This window comes from Dipodomys spectabilis, unplaced genomic scaffold (genome assembly GCF_019054845.1).
Source record: "Dipodomys spectabilis isolate Male_0828 unplaced genomic scaffold, ASM1905484v1 ptg000532l, whole genome shotgun sequence".
Taxonomy (NCBI): Eukaryota; Metazoa; Chordata; class Mammalia; order Rodentia; family Heteromyidae; genus Dipodomys; species Dipodomys spectabilis.
Genome location: NW_024871209.1, coordinates 1,071,169 through 1,096,758, shown reverse-complemented (window position 1 = coordinate 1,096,758; position 25,590 = coordinate 1,071,169). Strand labels below are relative to the sequence as shown.

General features: G+C 47.4%; 1 protein-coding gene across 1 annotated transcript in view; it reads left to right on the top strand.

The window, feature by feature from the left end:
* Stk32b (serine/threonine kinase 32B) overlaps window positions 1-25,590 on the top strand; it is a 175,422-nt gene that overhangs the window by 5,059 nt on the left and 144,773 nt on the right. The window lies entirely within an intron of this gene.

The window sequence follows — 25,590 nt, the reverse complement described above, 5'->3', positions numbered from 1 at the left end:
TGGAGTGGAACTAGAAAACAGTAGCAAGAGAAACTGTAGAAGCTATACAGTGTCCAATGGAGATTGAACAATACAGTTTTAAATGATCAGTTGTTTATTGAAGAAATTGGAGTGAGAGGACTCTAAAACCTACCAGAATCAAGTGAAAATAGAGACAGTATATCAGACTCTAATGGGGGTACAACAGTGCTAAAAAGTAAGTATCTATGAGAGCTTTTACTAACAACAAAGAAATCTCAACTAAATAGTTTTGGTTCTCTACCAGCCTAGGCAGGAAAAAGAGAGAGGGGGGAAGAGACAGAGAGAGAGAGAGCGAGAGAGAAAGAGAGAGAGAAAGAGAGAGGGGGGGATCCGTCTCCACAAAGGGGATCAGGATGTGGTAGTTTGCACCTGTGACCTCAAAGGCCTAAGGTAAGGGGTGGTACCTCAGACATCAGTCCTATTTTTGGGCAAGGGGAGTGAGAGCCTGCCTTAAAATAATCAGTGATCATCTTAATCAGCTGGTGGCATAGATCAATGGTTCTGCATCCATTTAACAAGCATTAGGCCCTGTGATAAAAACCTCCCTAGTGCTGAAAAATGGAGAACTCTAGACCAATATTGTTGATGAAAATAGATGCAAAAAGTCCTCCATATAAACTTGCAGACTTAACCAAACAACATATTTGAAAGCTCATACTCAGTGATCAAGTAAGTCATGAGATACAAAGACAGTTCAATGAACAAAGTTAAGATGCAGAAAAACTATTAGATAACATTTGACATCTCTTCATGATAGAAGCAAAACTCTAAAGGCAGAGTAGAATAACAGCTCAATCTATTAGATGATATATTTGACAAACCCATAGTCAACATCACCCTGAGTGGGTACAATCTTACAGCATTTCCTCTACAATTAGAATAAAGATGTCTATTCGTACTGTTTTTGTTCAGTATAATACTTAAAATTTTAGCCCAAGCAGTAAGGCAAGAAAAAAGGAACGAAAAATATAGGAAAGGAAAAGCCAAATTATTTCTATTTTCAGATGACAGGATCTTATACTTGTAAGACCCTAAAGGTTCCACCAGAAGATTCTGAGACCTGACAAGGGACTAATATCCAGAATATATACGTAAACAAAAACTTAAACACAAATGTAAGCTAATCCATAAACAGGCAGATATATTGAACAGGTAGTTTTCAAAAGAAGTAGAAATAGCCAATAAATACATGAAGAAAGGCTCAACATCCTTCACCATAAAGGAAATGCAAATCAAAACCCCATTGAGATTCCATCAGAAAGGCAATCATCTTGACTTAACCACAAATGCTGGCAAGGATGCTGGGTAGGGTGGGAAGAGAGGAACCCTCGGACACTGTGGGTGAGAATGTAAATTAGTTCTGCCACGATGGAAATCAGCATGAATTCTTAAGAATAGACTTGTTTATGACCCTACTCTACTTTGGTGGGTATATACCGGAAGGATGTGAGCCAGAATCTAGTGGAGATGTTACATGCACACCCTGGTTTATTGCAGCACCGCTCACACAGTCAAGCTGTGGAACCAGCTAACAGATAATAAAACATGGTATATGTACACAAGCGAGTGCTGTTCAGCCATGAAGAGCAGCATTATTTCATTGGTAGGAACGCATGGAACTGGAGGGCATTATATTAAGAAAAATAGGATGGACTCAGAAGGACCAATATCTCATCTGTAGGATCTGGACATGAGGGAGGCCAAGGTCTGATTTCAGAAGCTGGGCTCTACCAAGCTCTGTGGAGACAGCGATGATGTCATGGCCATGTGTCCTGCATTGGGGTGCTTGCTGCCCACTCCCCCATGTTGCAGTGGCCCTTAAAGTCTTGTTCTTGCTGATGGTCTTGGCATTCCCAGGAGAGGCCAGGGCTGGTGTGCAGGCTTTAAGGAGGCCAGACAGTGGCCAGTGTCCTTAGAAAAAGAGCTGTCACTTCAGAAAGCCCTTGGATGACTAGTGTTGAAGGTTGAATTGTGTCCCCCAGAATAAGAAGAGCTGAAATCCTAAAAGCCACACCCGATGTGACTGCAGAATATGACCTGGTTTTTACCTTCCCCAGATCTTGCTGAACCCCTACACATTGTGGGTGCATGGACTTCTGGCCTCAGGATGCTAAGCACCAGAAATGAGCCCCTCCTGCCCCCCCCCCCCGCTTCTCCCGCTCCCCGCAGGGACCTGCCTGCTGGAAGTGCAGGCCTGTGCATGTGCCACCACGCTTTGCAAGCAAACCTTCAAAGCTTAGAGAGCAATCGTGGAGCCAGGCCTGCAGCATGCGCCTGCCGCTCCTGACAGTTCTAAGATAAGGGGTCACTGTGGCTTTATCTCAGGAGAGCTGCAGACTGAAGGATGGGTTGACAGAGGAAAGAAATCAGTGGTCGGAAGACATAAAAATCCAGGGAGGATGGGCATGGTGGCCAGGCAGAATGTAATCCAAAGGAAGTGTAATACATGGGAGGTAGAGATAGGAGAATGGTTTTCAGAGGCCAACTGGGCCAAAAAACACAAAAGTCTATTTGAAGAATAACTAAAGAAAAAGGCTGGAGTCTGTGGCTCCAGTGGTAGAGTGCTCCCTCAGTGAAGTTCTGAGTTCAAACCTCAGTGCACCAGAAAACAGAGAGAAAGGAAAGCCTGCATGAATAGGTTCAGTTCTGCTCACTAGATAGGCCTGTGTGTGTGTTAACCCAAATCCACGTATAGGAGCCTTCTAGCCCTTGTTCCTGTGGAAATGGCTACTGAACTTCCATTTCCAGAAAGAATAGCTTATTAGACTCCAAATTCTGCCGCAGCAGAATTCTCTACTGATCACTTAAGTGGTATATTTATAAATTCCATTAAAATGTAATTATTATGAAGCACACTTTTCAAACAAATCGAAAAGTCACTGCATGTCGTATTTCATAAATTCCAACACAGGTTTGTGTGTGTGTGTGTGTGTGTGTGTGTGTGTGTGTGTGTGTGTGTGTGTGTCCTCCTTCTCTCTGGAATATAATTACTCCATTTATCTTCCTGGAGAGACAGAGGAGCTCTCCCATGCCTTAACCAGAATTATGCTTTCCCTGGATTATGTATTTGAAAACGATTTGCATTGGCGTTTTATTTCGCCCAGAAACTAATAAGTGTTCCTGATCTTTCTGAGGCATCATGCTCCTAAACTGTGGTTGTAAATCTTGCTCAAGTTCTATTTCACCAATCCCTGTCATTTTTTTTGACATGGAAGGACAGGAAGAAAAACAAAAGTATAACTCATGATTAAAGTAAATATCACCTAAGATCAGGCCTTGGCATGTAGGTGGGCGGTTTGGTTTGTTTCTTGGCTGATGAGGGAGATGGTCCTGTTCTCCATTTTTCCGGGTGCATCTATCTCTCTGTAGTTAACAAGACTAGATCCTGACATAAATTCATGGCTGTAGTCTGCAGGGCAGAGGTTGGGTTGAAAGCAGTCGGAAGCAATATCCACTTTAAAAACCGCAGTGTACGATGTGTTGACAGGCCCTCTTTCTCCTTTTAAATGATGTTCCTTTGCAAGCTCAGCCTGTGACTTGAAAGCTCAGAATTTTCATCAGCAACCTCAAATTTGTATGTGGCCATTTAGTAGACGATCACATTGAACGTTTTTCATTTGTTGACTCATTTCCCTCTTTGTCCCCAATCTACTGCTCCCCGACCCCCCCATCTTCCCAGATGCCAACTCCAGGGTCCCCTTGACTTCTCTGCACACTTCACAGTCCACCATCTGCGCGCCTGACACCTGACTCAGCATTCCACCGTCAGCCTGCCTTTACAGGACTCTGAAGTCTGGGATAGGCATCCTTTAGTTCAGGAGCCCATTTGTTTTCAGTCCTTCAGAGTGTATCAAAAGACACACGTTTGGTTCAACGTTTGGTTCAGGCCACACCCACTGGAAAAGAATATGTGCCCTGTAATTCGTTCTTGCCATAGTGTTTGACAAATGCCACTGTGGGTCAGTCCAGTTGTCTCTATCTTGCTTTATTTTAAAGTGCATTTGTTTTTTAATTAGCATACATTAGGCAAATGCAAGGGTTTCATTATGGTTGTCATAAGCATTATGATCATCACCACCATCATCATCATTAAAACTAGATTCCACAAGCGAGCTAAAACTTCCGATACTTGTCTTTCTGATCTTAGCCTTTCCTTTCCAGTTCCATCTGCTCTCTTGCCAGTGATGTAATTTCATTTCTCTTATGGCGGAGTAACATTCCATACATGTGTAATTTTTTTTTTACCCATTAATCTGTTGTTGAACATCTCATCTGATTCCCTAGTTTAAGAATAGCTGTGCAGATGCTGGGAAGGTGGCTCAGTGGTAGAGCACTTGCCTTGCATGCTCGAGGCCCTGGGTTTGATTCCTCAGCACCACATAAGAAAAAAGCTGGAAGTGGCGCTGTGGCTCAAGTGGTAGAGTGCTAGCCTTGAGCTGAAGAGCTGAGGGACAGCACTCAGGCCCAGAGGTTCAGGCCCCACCACCAGACCCCCCCCCAAAAAAAAAGAATAACTGTGCAAGTGTTTTTCTTGTGTATTGATTTGCATTCCCTCAGATGTGTATGTGTACACACACACACACACACACACACACACACACACACTTATCTTGGCTGAGTTTTGTTGCTTTTCACTCATTAATGAGAAGGGAGTGTTAACATCTGTATGTGAGAGTGAGCTTTCTGTCCCCTGTGGTGTGAGCAGTGTGTGCTCACTTCTGCATGATGCTGAGCGGGGTCTGTGCAGTTCCCATGATTACAGCTCCTTGTTGGATTGACTTACCGTTGTGAAGGACTCTCCATCCCTGCGAGCACTGCTTGTCTCGACTTCTATGTGGCTGCTCATAATAAAGCCACACCGCCTTTGTCGGGTTGCTGTTAAAGGTCACTTTAAATCATATCTAGTTGTAATTTTGTGGTCTTATCTGAAAAATTCTGCCTTTTAATTGAAGTGTTTAGTCTTTGTTTAATGTAACCATTGATGTGCTTGGGTTGAATCTTACTATATCTTTGCATTTGATTTTTATTTATTTCCCCCTCCCTTTTTTTGTATTAGTTTAATAGCCAGGTGCTGGTGGCTCACGTTTGTAATCCTAGCTGCTCAGAAGGCTGAGATCTGAGGATCACAATAATAATTTTTGCCTTCTGTTCTATCACAAGTATTATGTTTTTAGCTAAAGCTCTTTTAGCTTTTAAGTGGTTGCTGTAGGAATTACAATTTACCGACCGAACGCACCATAGCCTGATTTGCAATGATCCCTTGGTCCCTGTGTAATAAAAGACACGTACAAACTGGGTGTTGGTGATTCACACTTGTAATCCTGGCTTCTCAGAAATCTGAGATGAGAAGATTGCAGTTCAAAGCCAGCCTGGGCAGGAAAGTCCATGAGACTCTTATTTCCAATTAAACACCAGAAATCCTGAAGTGGAGCTGTGGCTCAAGTGCTCAAGTGTTAGAGCACTAGCCTTGTGCAAAAACAAACAACAAACAAACCTGCAACACTTCCAGACAGGAGTGGGTACCTCACACCTCTAATCCTACTACTCTGGAGACTGAGATCTGAGGGTCATGGATCAAAGCCAGTCCAAGAAAGCCCATGAGACTCTTAACTACAGTTAACCAGCAAAAGGCTGGGACTGAAGCTGTGGCTCAAGTGATAGAGCGCCAGCCTTGAGCCAGAAAACTCAGGGACAGTGCCCATGCCCTGAGTTCAAGCCACAATACCTGTATGCACACACACACACAGCAGTAAAACTACATTTCCCTATTTATTGTCCAGTTTTGTCACATTTGTATTTCTGTATGTAATATAAAATGCATGGTATGTGACTACTTTTAATAGCAAATTGTTTTTTATAAAAGAAACAATTTCTCTATTTACTGATACATATAATACTACTAATGTTCTTAATTACTTTCTCTAGCTACATAATTTTCCTTCAGCTTTACAAATTCCTTTACTCTTTCTTGTAAAGCTAGCTCCACCGAGGAACAAATTATTGCAGCTTGCATTTAAGTAAAATATCTTTATTTCACTTTGCTTCTGAAGAGTGTTTCCATTGGACATTGACTTATAAGTTGACATTTTCCCCTAGCACTTAAAGATATATGTGTGTTCTTGACGTTGTTCTTTGTGTTGAGAAGCCAGGCATCTTCCAGACTGTTCATCCAGGAATGTGTCTTCTTATCCCAGGAGGCTTTGAGGATTTTATCTTTGGCTTTCATCGTTGCCTCTGATGTGTCCAGACATGACTCTGTTTTGCTTTATTTTCTGCTTAGGGTTTGTAGTGCTTCTTCGACAGTAGATTGATATTTTGGAAAATTTTGGGCTACTGTTTTCTAGTTTGTGTCTGTCACATTTTCTTTCTTCTTCCTCCTAAGAATCACATATATGTCAGACCACTGTTGTGAAGGAGAGATGAGAGGAGAGAGAGAGAAAGAGAGGGAGAGAGATTGTCTATGTGCAGTATATTTTCTCTGCATAATTTGGACTCTTTTCCACTGAACCATTTTCAGGTTCACAGATTCTCTCTATTCTTGCTATTTAATAAAACTTCAGATTTAAGACATTATATTGTTCAGTTCTAAGGCTTTCATTGAGTTTCTTTCCCGAAACTCCCATCTCTCTGCTGAAGTCCCTCCTATGTCTGGCCTCTGTATTCATTTTCCCCTGTAAATCCTTTAACGGCTCTGCAGATGTCACATGTTCACCACGAGCCAGTGTTGGTAGGTGGGCTCCTCTTCACTGTGGAAGATGGACCATTTCCTCATATGTGCTCTAATTTCCTTTGCATGTGAGACATTGTAGACAGGATCACCCCTGCCTAAATATGTTTAGCATAGCAAGTGTGAGCACACATTCTTTTCTAGTGCTTTAAGGATGATGAGCTGTTTTATTTAATATACTGGTGTGTGAGTGCGCGCGCGCGTGTGCGCACGCACTAGTGCTACAGGTTGAACTCAGGACCTGGTACTGCCCCTGGGATTTTTTTGCCGAAAGCTATGACTCTACAACTTTAGCCATAGTGCCACTTCTGGCTTTTTGCTGGTTCATTGTAGGAAGTGTCGGCCCTGGGCTGGCTTTGAACCATGGTCCTCCGTTCTCAGCCTTCAGAGTAGCTAGGATTATAGATGTGAGTCAACAGCATCCAGTTTCCTATTGCAATTTTCTTTTTTTTTTGGCACTGTCCCTCAGCTCTTCAGCTCAAGGCTAGCGCTCTACCACTTGAGCCACAGAGCCACTTCTGGCTTTTTTTCTTTTTGCTTATGTGGTGCTGAGGAATCGAACCCAGGGCCTCAGGCATGCAAGGCAAGCACTCTACCACTGAGCCACCTTCCCAGCCCTGCATTTTTCATATTAAAACTATATACTGAAATGGGGTCATAATTCATCTCAGCTATTAACCCTATATGCACCTTGAATCCAATTTTATTTCTTTTCCATTTACCATTAGTTTATCTTTGGATACATTTGAGTATTAATCAAGTTCTGTTCAGCATTTTAATTCTTTAAATTTTATTTTTGAATTAGTATAGATTAACATGAGAAGGTTCTTTCCTATGCATGTACCATGTACTTTGAACAAGTTCACCCCTCTCTACTTCTCCTCTTCCAAATATCGTGCAGGAGTGCACAGGTGAGTGAGGACATGGCATCTCTGTCTTTCTGAGCTTGGCTCATCTCATTCAACATAATGATCTCCAGTTCCATCCATCGTCCTTGGCTGATCTCATTCAACATGATGACCTCCAGTTCCATCCAATGTCCTTGGCTGATCTCATTCAACATAATGATCTCCAGTTCCATCCATTGTCCTTGGCTGATCTCATTCAACATGATGATCTCCAGTTCCATCCATTGTCCCACAAATAACATGACTTCATTTTTCTTTATGGCTGAAAAATACTCCATAGTATAGATATACCATATTTTCTTCATCTGTGCATTGGCTCTTGGGCCCCTCAGTTGATTCCATAGCTGGGCTATTGTGAATGGCACAAAAAAAAGGATTATCCAGTGGTATATCTCCTGTATGATGATTTATGGTTTTTTGTTGTGCTGTTAATACCTGCTTTTTGTGTGGAAAATTTGGAGAAATAGTTTTCCAGTCATCTTTCTAAGGTCCACCCTGGGAAGGTGGGGCAGACTCCTCCCGCCTCTTGGTTAAGTCTCTGCCCAGTACCTGCATCACCTAGGTAACTGGCACACTTGGCCACACATCACCTGTGGCCCCCCTCCCCCTCAGGTCACATCCGCATCTATTGTGGCCACATCTTCTCCTGCCCCTGGCCTTGATAAGCCGTGGCCTGGCTGTAGTTAGACCCTTTTTATTCCTTTTGGGTGGGCTAACTTGCGGCGGTCTGCAAATAAACCTTTCCCTTGCCTGATAGCACGTGCTACTCTCTTTCCTTGGCTGCCAATTTAATTTACCTAACAATCTGCTCTTTTCCAACCTAATTTGTTTCTTTACATACTGCAGATACAACTTTTATCCCACTTTCCACTGAACCGCATCACAGAGAGCCTCTAGCTCTCTGAATGAACATTTGGTGCTGCATTTGTGCAGGTAGCTGACACATTCACCTAATTTCACCCATCAACCTCAGTGCCTCACATACCATCCCACATGCACTGACAAACCGCGAGTGTCCTTTTCTCGGTCCTGTGCCTGAGGTCCAGTGATCCAAGCAGGACAGACAGAAGGAACACGAGATGGCTTGTCTCCTGGCTGTGGCAAAAGTGTGGTGAGAGGTACCTTTCATACTTGGCTGCTTTCATGACTGTCACCATCCTAGTGGCTGAAAAAGTCAGCTGACTAAGCAAGCCCAGAGTTTAGGAGTCAGAGCACATGACTTTGTTGTCCCCATGAAGTGGGTCCTGACTCTGCAGGGATGAAGAGTGAGAACAAATCATCCAGCTTCAACGCCGCACTCACCTGCTGTCCCTTTGCGGAGACGGGCTGAGATTTATTCTAACTTGTCTCCTACTGGGGGGCACTGAGCGTATCCCTTGTTCTTATACATGACACCAAATTGAGCGCCTTTGTTTGTAGTATGTTCCCCTTTGCTCATTTCCCCCAGGATGGAATTATTGGGCTGACGTGTAGGGGAGTTGTCGGTGCTGATGAGTCACGGTGTTACTCTGCATTGCTGACATGTTTTTCTTGCCATCCTTCTCTATCAAGTAATAAATACTCCATATTCATAAGGCTGGCGTGCGGTGACACTGCAATCTGCATCCCAGCAGCTAATACTGTGGAAAATGCACTGAAAGGATGTTGACTTTTGAGCTGATGAGGTGTACACGTGGCAAGTGCGGGTTGCAGAAGGGCAGTGTGGGCAGATTCTGCATGTGTGAATCTCCACCAAGGCCAAGGGGTCAACAGAAGATACCGATACCGTAACTACGGCGGGCCCTTGTCAGCTAGAACCAGGCAGTGGTTTTCTTTTCATTGTGGTGGCGAACGTTGTTGTGTTAAAGGGCAGGTCCCTGGGGAAAGTTCTTGAGGGGGTGGGGGATGTGGAGTGTCGCTTTGGTTCTGGCTTATCACTTGTTAGGGACACCCCAGATGGGCTGCTGGGTCTCTGGAAGCTGCCTGTGACTGGGTTTTTCGCTGTTTCCTTACACACAGAAAGCAACTGGAGTCATGGTGGCACACAGTAGGTCCCCTGTGCTACTTGTTGGATGAATAAATATCCCCACAGCACAGCACCCAGTCAGGAAGGGAGCAGAGGCACAAAAGAATGTTTGTTTTCTTCTCTCGGTTCCTTATCTGGGAGTGCAGTACTTCCCAGAAGGCACCTGGAGACGTTTTGCTGCAGCTCATTGGTCATAACTAAGTCATACCTCCTTGTCCTGGACCAATCACTGGGTCAAAATAACCTTATGTCCCGGATGCCCGAGTTCTGTGAGCTGCCAGCCAGAGGCGTGTAGGTGGCTGGAGGGTGGACAAACCCCAGCGTTTGTTACAGTCCTAAAATCAAGACACACTGCCATGATGTGAAGGAAAGTGTGTGTGTGTGTGGGGGGGGGGGTGAGGTTAACATTCAGCCTTGCACAAGGAGAGGTGGCATCTGGGTGAAGGGAATGTTGTTAGCTTTTCCCTGGGGTGCAGACTTCCGGGGTTCAGCTGAGTGCGACTCGGCCAAGGTTTAGCTTCGCCCTGCACTTCTGGCTGGCTGTGTCCACTGCACTGAACACCTCCTAGGTTGTCCCTTGCTAGATTCAGGAAGGACACTAGGACTTTGCTTGACTAAACAGGGTGGCCAGCACTTCCTGCTGGGCCTCAGCCTCCCATCTTCCCTCCATCCACCTCTCGTGGTGTCTCCCCTGGTCCTTCTCCTCCCAAAGACCAGCCTGTGAGCGCTGGAGCAGAGGGACTGCACCTGGATGGAGCTATGAAAGAACCGCCCTGATCTCAGACATTTCCTTTTATGTCACCGCAACCTGGGAAGCTAGCAAAACCATCCACACTAAAACGAAATCGCTCCTTTTTTGGGGGGGTTGGGGGAGGGTCTGGTCGTGGGGCCTGAACTCTGGGCCTGGGCGCTGTCCCTCAGCTCTTCAGCTCAAGGCTAGCGCTCTACCACTTGAGCCACAGTGCAACTTCCGGCTTTTTTCTTTTTGCTTATGTGGTGCTGAGGAATCGAACCCAGGGCCTCATGTATGCAAGGCAAGCGCTCTACCACGGAACCACCTTCCCAGCCCCACGAAATCGCTCTTCACCCTAAACACAAGGCAGAAAAATGTGGAAAACACTGCAGGGAGAAGAAAGAGGAATTCTCCTCAGCCAGACACAGTGTGCACTTTACCAACCTCCTCTCCCAACCTGTAAAAGAACACACGGCGCCTTTTACACTGTAGCCATGTGGCAACCTATTTTTAACGCTTTATTTTACATTTTTATTAGCATAACTTGGTGACACAGGGTCTCATTTGGATGTTTCTGTACATGCACACAGTGTCCCTGATCAAATCCATCCTGGCACTGTTGCTTATTCTTCCTTCGTCTCTTAGAATAGCTTCAACAGGTTTTATTGTTGTATTTTCACACATGTGTATGAAGTGCTTCGACCATATTCACACTCTCCATTCTCCTCCTTTCCACTCCTTAACAGTCCATTTTACATTCTTGCCGCCACCGCTTTAGTGTAGTATATGAATTACGCAGAGGGGTTTCATGGCAGTATGTCACACATGCAGGTGTTACTTTAACCAGATGAAACTCTTGTGTGGTTGTCTTTCCCAGTGTCTCTGCCCCTCTCTTTTTCAGTAGCTCTCTCGGAGAGATTGCTTATGTCGCCTCCATGCTCAGATGTTGCTTTTCCTCTGCAGATTGTTTCTTCATCCTAGACGCCCCTCCAAGCTGTGCACTTCTTAGATGTCTCATATGTACTTTGCTTTGGTGAAGTTTTGTTAATTCAGTGTTTTCCCAAGTCTCTCTTACGTTATCGTGGTGTGTTGAAGACATGGTCATCAAATGAGGATTCGTGTGTGAGTGAGTGCATGCAGCCTAGACCAGCTTCTGTCGTCTGTCTGTCTGTCTGTCTGTCTCTCTCTCTCTCTCTCTCACACACATACACACACACACACAAATACACACAAGTGGCATACCAGTAACAACCAAAGTAGTCAACATGAATGGAAACATTCTCTAAAAGTACTGCTCTGTTTTGGAGTATTTTTTTAGATATGCTGGGATTTGAACTCAGGGCCTCGCACTTGCTAGACAAGTTCTCTACCACTTACTCTATGCCCTCAGCCCTTTTCCTTTATATCTCAGCTGCAGTCGTCTGCTTAGGACTGAGATTCTTCTACTTACACATCCCATTCGACTGAAATACAGACTTGTACCATTGTGCCTGGCTTGTTTGCTGAGATAAGATCTAACATTTGCCTAGGCTAGCCTTGAACCAGGATCCTCTCCTACTGGCTAAGATTGTAAGTGTGAGCCATCACACCTGGCTTAGAAGAGTTTGAAGACATAAAAATAATGATGCTTAGAAAGTTTTAATAGTACGAATATCCATTATAATACAAACCAAATTCGTGACAGGATTTTAATGATGAAAATATTCTTAGTGCTGCCAAAGGTACAGAAATTGCCTGACAAGGAGTTCAAGCTTTTCATTTTCTTTTCCTTTATATATTTTAGTTTGGTTGGTTGAAGAAAATAATAAATCTGTAGGATCAACTTATTCCTCCTAGGTCTCAGAAGACTTTTTTTTTTTATAAATTAAATTGCTATTGTTAAATTCTGCATCAGAACAGAATCTTTCAAAATTAATTTATAGCTGGGCCTGGGGCTTGAATTCTGGGCCTGGGTGCTGTCCCTAAGCTTTTGTGCTTAAGGCTAGTGCTTTACCACTTGAGCCAAAGCTCCACTTCTGGCTTTTTGTGGTTTATTGGAGATAAGAGTCTCACAGACTTTCCTGACTGGGCTGGCTTTGAACCACAATCCTCAGATTTTAGCTTCCTGAGTAGCTAGGATGACAGGTGTGAGCCACAGGCTCCTGGCTGGATCTTTTTTTCATTTTAAAGACAGGTACTGATAGCTGTGCCAGAAGAGGCATCAGAAGACAGCAGCTCATTTGTATTGAAAATCCATAGGCAGCAAGAGTCCAGGTTCCACTCTAATCAATACTTAATGTTGTAGCAAGGGCCTGTGGTATGATTCACATCAGTAAAAGTGTTGAGAAAAGCACAAATCAGCTCTTACTTAGCAACTGCATTTGAGCTCAGCATTTTCTAGAACATTTTCTGAGAAACATTAGTGCTCAAGCTTCTCTGTGAAAGAACAAATAAATGTCTGTGATCAGGTCAAGCCAGGGAGATCGTGCAGTGTGGGATACGGGCGCTGTCACCAGCTGGGACCCTGTGGATTGTATTCCTGCATCTGGTAATTAGTAGTGGGAAAAGTGTCCTCAAACTTCCCGGGCTTTGGTTTCCTTGCCTATGGGGTAGGAAATGTACCGCATGGTGGCACAAAGCCCAGCTGAGATAATAAATGGATCCGGTGCCGTGCGAGGCCTGTGAGCTGTCCACTCTCTTTGGTCTTGTACTCTTGCCCCTGGGAGGCTGCAGAGCTCCAACCACCCCTATCAGGATGTGGTCAGGGCATGCGCTGTGCTCCAGCGGCGTGTCTCAAATCTAGTCCTCGTGGAGCATTGTATGGACTGTCTTCCCGTGGAACACGCGCACCACGAGTGAGGCTCCACACTGTAGAGCCCAAGTGCACTGTGCATGGCGCGGGGCTCAGGTACCGGCCAGACGTTAGTGAGGATGGCGGAGCAGAGAGCTCTGGAACCCCACGCACACGTATCAGCAATGCTAAACTTGACTATCAGCAAGAACTCGCTTGGAAGCGAAGAAATTGAACAAAGCCTTGGACAGCTCAAGGGACTCTTATTCCAGGAGTCTGCTGAACCAGGAGCGTTAAGTTTCACTGGGTTTTCACTTACCTTTTACTATTCTCTACTTCCTAGCCCAGCAGTAGTTTTGAAAATAGCAGCCCACGCTGCTACACCAGCAGGAAAAGGACAGCCTCTGAATTGTAACATAACTGCCTAACATCACGTGGCCCCTGCAAGGAGACTGGCTGGAGGGGTTTGTCTTTATTCCACCTGACTTAGATCCTGCCCACAGCTGCCTATGAGGTGAAGATGTAGTTGTCCACAGCATTTACAGGCACATGGAGGTCATAGATAATAGTTGGTACCAATGATCCACTAAACAGCTTTGGCTGGAAAGCTGGGGAATGAGGTGAATTGGGACCAGGCTTTTACAGATCCTGCTGTTCCTAGAAATTGAGTTAGTTCTATCGTGTGCTTTGATCACAGCCATGCACAAATAAATCAGGAAATTGGAACTAGAGAAGGTCCGTTGCTTCTGTGCCTAACAGCCATGTGGATCTCAGGCCTTAAGAACTATAAGGAATTTGGAAGGGTTTGGCGATGGGGGTTAAGGAATTCTGTAAGAATTTAATGTGCAGTTATAGTGTGAGCTCACAACATTAGAATGCTGACAAGAATACAGGCAGTAGACAGTTCTTAGGTTTCCAGGAGGAAAAGGACTCTTGGGGATTGGACTAGAGGCCATTTCTATTATATTCTGGCACAGGATTTGTCTACATTTTGTCCATGTTTTGAGACTGTGGGAGACTGAGGTTAAGGCGAGGGGGTAATTTAGTCGGCAGGTAGAATTTCAAGGTAGCCCAGCATTCAGGCTGTGGTGTGGCTATTGCTGGCTGGTTTGAGCTAGCTTTACCATGAGAATTGAGAGCAAAAATGAGAGCAAAAGTATGTGAAAATGCATTCTGGCTAGAAATGTCTAGGGCACACAGCTGAGCGGTGAAGAGGCCGGCATGGTCAGCCATCCCGGGCTCTTGACAATGTTGGAAACACAGGGCCACGGTGGCCTTTGTCAGGAGGTGTTGGAACGGAGGGGAGCGGCTGCTTTGTGTGCTACAGGGCAAAGCATGATGTCCATCCACCGGGAGGTGGGACCTGGGCCCAGCCGAGGCGTCCATGGAGGGGCTGCAAAATGCTGAGGACAAGGAGCACCGATCTGGGCATTTCTGCTCTGCAGGTTTGTTCTGGAAGAGATGAGATGGAAAGAAGGGGAGGGAAAGAGAGGCAGAAAGAGAAAAATGGAAATTACTTCTATTGTCAGTGCCAAAAGAAAAGACATTTGGCTCACAAAAACAGGACCGTAATTACGGCCGTCACTGAGAGGAAAGTTCATCGGAAGCTCTTATTATTTTTTTTCAAGAATGAGATGATAGAAATTCTTCCTTTATTTTGTTTCTGATGGGATGGGAGCTCAGCTCAGTTCCATCTTCCCCCGATCATAGACGTGAATGGTTGGCTTCTGAAAGAGATATTAAAAAAAAAATCACCCAGAGCATTCTTTACTTTGTAGACAAGTATAGAAATAGTACAACCCACACCAGGGCTCCATCCTCAAGGTTAAGAAATGGAAGTTTCCATGCAGCTCCAGCCCGTAGCCCGTTTCACCCCCCTCCTCCACCCCCCCAGCTCACCACAGACATGACTGTGTGACTGTGGAGTTTCTTCTTTTAATGTTACGTGACCCAAAGTCACATGTCCTATTTTAAACTCTACAAAGATGCAATTAGCTTTTTGTGTCTTGCTTTTCTCACCATTATTTTTAATGTTTGCCAGGAGGATTCGGCTCGTTTAGTTTTACTGCTCTGTGGAGTCTTTCTGCCTGTGCTGGGAACGGGGCTGGGCTTCCCCTGTACACATCACGGGGTCTCTGCAGAGCACCTGCTGTGGATTCGCACTGAGAAGGGGAGAGTTGCTGAGTCCCAGAGTTTGCATTTCTTGGAACTGACAAGTTTTTGACCAGTTTTTTTTCAGAGGGGCAATTAAATTTTCAGCTGATTGTGTTTTGGTGGAACTGGGGTTTGAACTCAGGGCTCGGGCACTGTCCCTGAGCTTTTTTTTTTTTTTGGTTCAAGGCTAGCACTCTACCATTTGAGCCACAGTGCCACTTCTGTATATGTGGTACCAAGGAACCGAATCCAGGGCTTCATGCATATGAGGCAAACACTCTACCACTAAGCCACATTCCCAGCCTTTTGCTTTATTGAGTAGGTTTCACATTTTTTGCTCCAGCCAGTATGGACTGTGAGCCTATTTATGTTTCCCAAGTAGCAGAGATTACAAGTTTGCACCACCATGCCCAGCTTTTATTGAAATGGGGTCTCCAGAACATTAAAAAATCTACAATGCTCAGTGCTAATTGCAGGGCTTTTGTTATTTTTTTTGTTTTTGTGTACTGGTTCTGGGTTTGAACTCAAGGCCTAGGCACCATCCCTGAGCTTTTCTGCTTAAAGCGACTGCCTACTCCTTGAGCCACACACAGCTGCACTTGCAGCTTTTTGGTGGCTAGTTGGAGATAAGAGTCTCACAGACTGTCCCACCTGGGCTATCCTCAGAGCTCAGCCTCCGGAGTAGCCGGGATTATAGACATGAGCACAGTCACCTAGCTCAATTGCCATTATGATAGATAGTTCATTTTTAGCCACCACTTGATATAACCAGATTTAAATTTATTGTTGCTGGCATGATGAAATAGTATGTGTTAATTTGAACGACCTAACCCTAGTGTTAGCATTTATGCTGTCTGCTAGGTGGTCAGGTGGCATGCAGGGAGGAGTTCCGGTATGTCTTTGCATGTCCTGGGCTTGGGGGTGGTTAGCACCCCCTGGCCCTGCGGCACCGTGAGTGTGGAGTCTGCAGAGGGGTCTGTCTTGATCCCCTGGAATCACAAGTACACGCCTGAGGAGCATGGCTGAAACTAATACACGTTATATATTACGATATATAATATATAACTTATACCTAACATACATAATATATAACGATGCTGAAGTCTGGAATGTTCGTTGATCATGAAGAATAGGAACCTACGGAGATGCTCCCAAAGCTGGGTCTGCACCAGGCCGCCATCCGTCATTAGCCACCAAAGCCCACCTCTGGGCCAGGTTCCCTCTGCCTCTCCTCCCTCCTGATGGCTCTCCCTGCCCAGCTTCCTCATGTGGACAGAGGCCGTGTTCCGAGCCGGGGCCTTGGCCGGCCACAGCCCTGACGTCTCAGACTCTCAGGAGGTGGAAGGCGGGAGCCGCGCCCTCCTAACAGGTGCTGATGCCAGGGTCGGGACAGCGGCCACTGCCCACCGCCCGCTGCCCCTCATCGGCCCCGCAGGCGCTCTCTGAGCTCCGTGTCCTGTGAGGCCCAAGCCAGGCAGTAAGCGCAGGAGAAAGCGAGCCTCTGCTCGGAAACGTGCGGAGTGCACACCCTCTGCCCGGGGAGGAGCGGGGGCGCCCCTCCTCCCGAGGCCCCGCCTCCCCTCCTCAAGCCCTCCCCTCCTCCCGAGGCCCCGCCTCCTCCCCTCAAGCCCTCCCCTCCTCCCGAGGCCCCGCCTCCTCCCCTCAAGCCCTCCCCTCCTCCCGAGGCCCCGCCTCCCCTCCTCAAGCCCCTCCTCCCCCCCAAGCCCTCCCCTTCCTCCGGAAGCCCCTCCTCCCCTTCCTCCAGAGGCTCCTCCCCCAAGCCCTCCCCTTCCTCCAGAGGCCCCTCCTCCCCCAAGCCCTCCCCTTCCTCCAGAGGCCCCGCCTCCCCCCAAGCCCGCCCCTTCCTCCGGAAGCCCCTCTTGCCCCTCTTCCCAGCCTCTTGCTGTTGGCTGCTAGTTCCGAGGCGGTGGGGGGAAGCCCCCGTCCCAGACAGGACGGCTACCCAGCCCTGGCTTTGTGAGTGTCTTGGCAGGAACGGCCGAGGCCGGTGGGTGGCAGTTTCTTCTTCCCTGGGCTCCGCTGGGCTCCGCACCCCCTTTCTCTCAGGATCATGATGGACGCCCTTTCCAGGGGTTTTCTTTTCCCTCCTCCTCCCTTTCTTCGGCCGTGGGCGGTCGTGTGCTCCATGTAGGTGACCCAGTCGTCTCTGGGTTGGGGCCTCGAGGCCCTGAGCTGATGCCCAGCACCGGGTCGTGTTGAGGGGTGTGGTCCTGCGTGGGGGACACAGCGCGTGGGCAGGCTGGCAGGCGGTCACCTCTGGGCCAGGAACAAGAGCGGAGGCCCCGCTGGGTGCGGGGAGCATTTGATCCCTCCATGTGGGGAAAGGGGAAACGGTTTGATCACGTTCTGAGCAACTTCGTGAAAGTGAAGTGCTTTAGGGGCGCTGCTTAGTGGAGGTTCCCAGAGGCTTGCTCATTTTCTCTCCAATTATGTCATTTTTCTCCCCCCAGATTTCTGTTCACAGGTTTGTCTCCTTCCAAGAACCGGAGCATGTGCTAAAGCAATCTATATTGTGACTAGAACATTTTGTTGCAAAGGGCTTTGGTTTTAAAGTAAGTTAAGTGAGACTGTTTCCAGTGGTGCAGGGCTGCTTCGATCTTACAAGTCAGAGGAAGGAAAATCTCAGATGAGCAAACGAAGTTTCAGCTGACCCATTTGTGCGTTCCGAGGCTCATATGTTGATAGCTCCCACCCGTTATATTTTGCATAAACTCCATTATTTCCTCAACATTTTAGTAGTTTTTTTTTCTACTTCTCATGTATTTGTTGCAACATGCAATCATTTTATAATCTTTACCTGTAGAGCTCCAGGGCTCAGCTACTATGAGCCTGTTGTTGAAATGAGCAAATGTCATGTTTGGAGAGGATGTGTCAAGTTAGAATTGTTGAGGTTTTCTGTGGAACAGAACAATGAAATGCCCGGTCCATGACTGGGAATTTACTCAGTAGATGCTGGGATCCGTTCTGAGTGCTTTGTACGTGCTGGAACCAACCCTACAGACACTCTGTGTTTATGTCATTGGCATCAGTGATTCTCATATTATAGCGTGAGGGAGCAGGTTTCAAATCTAGTAACAGGAAGAGCTGTGTGTGCGGTCACAGCAGTATCCACCGGCACCGCACCAGCGAGGAGTAATAGGAGTACAGTCACACCAAGAACACAGGGCAGTGACAGATCCAGTTTACCTGGCAGGTTTGACTTGCTAAGTGTTTCTCATTTTTGCCATGACTTCGGAAAGTGAGCAGTGGCATTGTCCTTGTGTCAGAGAATCGGAGCCCAGGTCGTGGTGGGTGAGGGATGCCGATGGGAACAGGCCTGCCTGGCCCTGAGTTTGCTCTCATTGACAGAGCCAAGGCAGCTGTTGCTTCCCAAGGTAGGCAGGGTCGGCCATCTTACAGGGAAACATGTCCTGAGTCCCACTTGTCACTGGTGGAAGGGGGGAAAAGTAATCCTCCATAGAATGGTAGAGAAAGCTATTCCATGTTCAACTGTGTGCCTTTGTTCATTCATTCATTCATTCATACACTTAGCTGCTACTTACCACAGCCCTCCAGCTCCTGGGAGCTCTGTTCTAGGGGGTCTGTCTTTGTGATGTCTCTTCAGTTCCCCAAGTCATTAGCCATGCTCCAGCTAGCCACACCTTCCCGGCGTGGCCATGCCCCTCTAGGCCAGCCGCACCCATCTTCCAGAATGGCCCATCCACCTTCCAGCCTGGCCACACCTCTCTTCCCTGCTGACCTATGCCCATCCTCCAGGATGGCCTGCCCACTGCTCACCCCGATTGGTTCCTTGTGTGTTTCTCACGCCTTTTTGGTTTTCCTGTTCAGGCCTCAGGTCAGGTGTGCACCCCCTTTCCTGGACACCACACAGGGTATTCCCCAATCTCTGCACTCTTAGCTCTTCGTTTCCTTTGGAGACTGGGGACCGATGACAGCTGTCTCTAGCTTTTTCAATGACCCAGTCATCCTCATCATTATCATCATCCTCATCCTCATCATTATCATTATCATCATCATTGGTTTTATGTGTCTGTTGAGGCTGCCATAACAAAGTACTTAACAGCTATTGGCTTTTCCTCTTCCTCTTCTTCCTCCTCTTTCTCGTCTTCCTCCTCCTCCTCTACCTCATCTCTTCCTTCTCCCACTCCTCCTCCTTCTTCTCCTCCTCTTCTTCCTTCTCCTCCTTTTCTTCCATCTTATCAGTTTAGGTCTTAACTCGACCAGTTTGTGAGATTTTTAGAGTTTGGCTTCTCTCATTCAACATGATCTCCACATCTAGCCATTTCTCCTGAAGTAATTTCATTTCTCATGACTGAGTAATATTCCATAGCTCATATACTTATGACTCATATTTTCCCTATTCATTCATGGTTGTTGGACACCTTGGCCTCTCCCATAATTTGGCTGTGTTTTATTGGTCCTAAGCTATTCGGCAGTCACACTGGACTTGGCTCAACCTTACATTACATTTTTCTAACTTTCCCACTCAATTCTGCTTCCATTTCTCAAAAGCCCGGCTACAAGCAGCCAACAATAATGGTGACACAGCCTGCATGATAGATTACTATGAAGTTTTCTCATCAGATTAATTGGTCTGTTTTCTTTGATCATAGCCTCTCACAAAGTCTCAGAACAGGGACAAAATGTAGACAAGCTAGAGTGAAGACATTTGCCAGAATGTAACAGTAATGGCCTTTAGTTCAGTTCCCAGTAGACTCTTCTTTCTCATGCCAAACCCCATGAGCACAGACTTTCCCACTTTTCTACCAGTGTTTTGGCCTTCTGAGCTTCTACGAGGTTTGTCCATTAAACTTACCTTAAAGTATTCCAAGGCTTTTTTATCTCACATCTCCAAAACTTGCCAGATACGTATGACTAAACAGTTCCAAAGACGTAATTAAAAACAGCATGGGTAGGTTTTACCTCAGCAATGACCCCACTTCTCTGTAATGGTATTTTTTGTGTGTTGGCTTCTCCCACTGCTATGGCAACACTATCTCAAACAAACCAAGCAGAGGTATGAATGATTTGTCCTGACTTATGGCTCAGCAGAGGGTTCTGCCTCTTTTCTGTACCCATAGTGAGGCAGGACATCATGGTGGGATCGGTGTGTGGAAGAGGCTGTTCTCCTCATGGAGGATAGGAAGCAGAGAGAAAGGAAGGGAGAGTTATCAGATATGACCTCAGAATCAAGCTCTTGGTGGACTACTTCTTGAAGGTAGACTCCACCTTCAAAAGTTTTGAGAATCTCCCCAAATAACACCACCAGCTGGGGACTAAATGTTCAACCCATGAGTGCATGGGAAACACTGAATATTCAAACCATAACAGATCCTGTCTGTGTCTCTGTCCTCCATTATCTCTCTTCTCTCCCTTCTACTATGATGCTATTCATGACATGCGCAGTGAACTGCCTCAATCTGAGGCTCACTCTGGAAAGATTTCAGTCCCCTCTGGCCTTCCTGCCAGCCTTGCCCAGGCTCTCTGTCATGCCTTGGGACTGCCTGGTTGTCAGGATTGCTCCACTGATGATCTCTGGGCTATGAACTTGCATGGCTAGGCATTTCTTTCAGCAAAGAGAGACTAGCTAAGCAGGTAGGTAATTTCTGAAACCAAAATATGCCTTAAGTCAGCCAGCATCTCTTCAGTTAAGTCGATTCCTATGCCATGGTGGAAGTGAGGATGGATGGCTGGAGATGTGCTGCACTCTGGACCCTGAGACCCCCCTGCCGAGGACCCGAGCACAGGCAGAGGTGGAGAACTGAGGCATTGGTGTAGGTTCACAGCAGATCGGGCTCTTCCGCCCACAGCTCCCCTGAAAGTGGCTTAGGGACCTCACACAGTGCTCGGCTCATCCAGGCCACTCTCCCAGCGCCTCTGGCCTCAGTGCTTGGCGTGCTCAGTACACAGCATGTGCAGCGAGGCCCTCTAAGTGTTTCAGGCCCCCCATGTGTGGGGCAGTTAATGGAGGATGCCTGTTTGTGGTTAATGAGAAAATAAATCACAGTGTGAGCATCTGCGTTGAGACATGGATTTTATTCCGCACTGGCTCAGCTTCCTTCAGGGCTCATGAATAAAGTGCTCAGGCAGGACTGATGCCACGTGACTTGATGTCAGCACCAGGCATGTGTGAGCAGCGGAGCTCACCGTGCAAAAGGAGGAGGGATGGCCATTTTCTTGTCTCTTCCCTGTCACCCCTCCCCATTTAGCTGCTCAGCAGTTATATCAAAAAGTGTCAGGAAAGCCAGGTGCCAGTGGCTCATGCCTGTCATCCTAGCTACTCGGGAGGTTGCGATCTGAGGAGCACCGTTCAAAGCCAGCCTGGGCAGGACCATCTGTGAGACTCTTATCTCCAATTAAAGACCAGAAAACCAGAAGTGGTGCTGTGGCTCATGTGGTAGAATGCTCGCCTTGAACTGAAGAGCTGAGGGACAGCGCCTAGGCACAGAGTTCAAGCCCCATGACCACCACCACCAACAAAAAAGCATCAGGAGATGCTAAGCCTAAAATTCAGGCCTGAGTCCCATGCTGTTCTCCACCCTTCCTGAGGGAGCAGATGACACTGGTCTTTGGTAGCCACGTCCATGTTTCCCGGCGGATCACTGCCTTGGGAACTGGGGGAGCCTTTCCTGGTTAAGTGGCCCACTCGCATGCCACCCATGGGATTTGCCCTCCATTGTGCAGCTACAGGCTGCTGAGGGAGATACCAGAGCCTTGCTCACCCAGAGTTGGTTAGCAATGCCTCTGCTCTTGTTTCCACAACTCAGACAGCTTCAGGGGTGTGTGCACAGGGCCGTAACCCCAGGTCCACTAAACGTGGGCTCCGGCCCTCACCCGTTCCATCTGCTGAGCCCCCGCTCCCTGCCAGGTGCCTGAGTGGGATTTCTGGCTGAAGAGCATCCTTTCCAAGTCCACATCGAGCTGGAAACTCAGAACATGACCATATTTGAAAGCAGAGTCTTCGCAGAGGTAATTGACTGAGGGTCTGAAGTGGGACTCCTCCTGCATTGGAGGTGTTCCACACAGCAAATCCCTGGTGTCCTCGTGAGAAGAAAGAACAGAGGCTGGTACAGGGTGGGTCCACACGAGGGGAGGGGCAGAGGCCGTGGCAGAGGGAGTGGCAAGGACTTTGGTGTCCAGTCCACGCTGGTGGAGGCAGGAGGGGAGCCTCCCCCAGTGCCCACGCCCTGACTTGGGACTTGTGGCCTCTCAAGCAGTGAGAAGGTGCCTCCCTGTTGTCTCAAGTGACTAGTGACAATCTACTACGTCTGTCTAGGGAGCCAGTGCACTGGCGCACAGGAGGGAGGTGTGTCCGAAAGCCTTGGCTCTCGAGGAATTCATAGCTTCGGTCTGAACCTCCCCCTGAAACACGGGCGCTGTCTTTCTTCCGGAGTCCACGTTTCTACCGACATCCCAGCGATCTTGTTGCAGGAGTTAGTCATGTGACTTCCTGACGACTCAAGACTCGGTGTTTTTACTGATAAGGGGATGAAAAGCCTTGGGAGCTTTATTAATCACATTTATCAACTGGGAAACCAACTGGAGGCTTGCAGAAATCAGTCACAGCTCCAGGCGGCAGATGCCAGGAGAAGCGCCAGGCACGTGGGCCTTATGGGACGCCGAGGGAAGGTCTGTGCTAAGCCACCGGCCCTGCTGGCCAGCACAGACAGAGGCAGGAGCCTGGAAGAATCCCCGCTCCTTTCCCTGCCTTTTCTTCTCCTATTCTACGTCTTAAATGTAGAATATTCTATGTCTTCCACATTGACCTCTCTGTCCGAGAGGCTTTCCATTTTATTTTGCATTGCTAGGTCTTCAGTTTAATTTCCCCCCCAAGATTTCTCTCTCTTTACTGAAACCCCTTTTGTTGTCTTCCATTGACCTTTTATAAAACTCCATTTTTCAGGGTGGCTCACGCCTATAATCCCAGCTACTCAGGAGGCTGAGATCTGAGGATTGTGGTTCAAAGCCAGCCCAGGCAGGAAAGTCCGTGACACTTTTATCTCCAATGAACCACAAGAAAACCAGAAATGGCACTGTGGCTCAAGTGGTAAGAGCACTCGCCTTGAGCTGAAGAGCTGAGGACAGCGCCCAGGCCCAGAATTCAAGCCCCACGACTGACCAAAAAAGCCATAAAACAAACAAAAAAACCAGAAAAACATTTCATTTATTATGTGTTCTTCTTTTGCTCCCTTTTAGCCGTTTAGCTGTATCCTTTGTGTTCATTTTGAAGTTTATTGGTAACCGAACTGTTTGCTTGTTATTTATTTTTACCTACTTTTCACACTGAATTCCTTTGCTTCTTGGTGTGTGTGCTTTGAGTTTTGTATTTGCCTATAAGTGTCTTCACTCATCTATTACACATTCTCATCATCATTTCTTCACACTCAATGGCTAGGATGTCCTCCACTTCACTGTCATTCTGGTTCTCTCGTGTCAGTGTTGGTTTCTTGAGATGCTGTCTTTCCTACTTTCTCATAGTTCTGTATTGGGATTTACTGTTGCCATTTTCCCCAGTCTGGGGGGATTTTCAGGAATGTGGGACTCCATGCAACAGAACCAGGAAGGTTCCAGCCAGTATGGTTCTAGGTGGTCACCATAGGACACTGATGCTACCACTGCCCATCTGCCGGCCATCTCCCCTTGCCCTGGGCAAGTGACGACTGGCAGCCAAGCCCAGGACTTCTGGGCCTTTGGCTCACTTCAGCCTCGTCCATGCGCATCAGACAGACATGAAGCCTCTACCCACTCAGAGCGTATGCAGAGCGGGTACTCTTCCATCAGGATCAGCAGTCAGGACAATGCCTACGAAGCAAGGAATTCTAGCCATGTGCTGCAAGCCATTGACACCTAAGCCCATGAGCGTTAATGAACCTGTTTTTCTACTCACTCACCGTCCCTGGGAAGCCCACACTCGTGGAGGGGAATGTATGAATGGAATACTTAGAACACTGTAACCTTAATTATTAAGAAACCCAGAGCCCGCCGGACTCTCCTGCCTGTGTAGCCAAGTCTGGGCCTACAGTCTTGGGCTCCCCAAAGTGCTGACCCAGACAAGCTTCCACAAGATGGAGCTGGAGGGAGCGGGCCTCCTGGGCCGGGTTTCCTGGAGAGGGCAGGAAGAGTGTGACAGCGCAGAGCCCTTCCTGATCCAGATAACAGGGCAAGGTCGAGGGAAATCCCTCTCCTGGAGGAAACCGGCAGAGGCGGGAAGGCCCCTCTCCGCAGCACCAACAGCTCGCACTGTTAGAGGAACTGTTGTGTGTGTGACGCCGTCTGAGCTCTGTGGCAGGCGGGCACCGTCCTGCCATTTACAGATAGGATGATCTGAGGTGCACAGGGGCTCAGTGACTCGTTCGTGGACATAGGTGGTGGCCAGGTCGATCAGGTTCTCAGCCCATGTCTCCAGACCAGCCCTCCCGAGCCTTGGCTGGGTGACCCTGTGGCAGGCAGCTGCCAGGAGCAAGGGTTTGTGGGAGGTGTGGTGAAACGGCACCAAGCAGGTCACTGGGGTGGGTGTCACAGACCAGAGCGGCGTGCCCCCCCCTCCCCCCCCGCCTCCCCCACCGGCTGAAATGAAAGGTCTCTGCAGAAACCTTTGAGATGGGACATGACCACAAGAGGCCTTGGAGGTGCAGGCGCTCTCTTTGGAGAGTGGGTGCCAGATGCTGTCAGGGGCAGGTGACTGTATTTCCCAGCATACTGCTGGGCACCGAAGCAAAGCCACATGGCCAAGCATATGGCTTTACTTTTCCCTTGACCTTCAGTGAGTGGAAAAGAGGTGAAAATAAGGAATTTCTTCTCTCAGCCAGTTTTTTTTTCTTCTGGACATAAACATATCCAGGTCAACGAAGCAAGGTTTGGCTAAGTTAACCGTTAACCTTGTCTCCCTATTCTAAGCACGTTGGGCATTTGATCACTTGCTGGAGTCTGACTTTGGCCTGGCAGGGACACAATTTAGCTTAATTATCCTTCACTGCATAAGTTAACATACAGGGAACAAATTGTATTCCTTGACGTCCCCTCATGCCTGCCTCCATTACGCCGTGAACTAATCAATTCACTTTATCTTTGTAAATAAAACTCCTCATTCCTAGTCGCTGGAAACTGGCTGTAATTCCATCTAATTCAGTAATATTTGCTGAACGGACACTATGAATATAGAGATCCAGTCAGTTAATTGGTATGTATTGAATAGGGAGTACTACGTGAGGTGCCGAGGGTACAACAACAGAGAGAAATAAACCTGGCCTC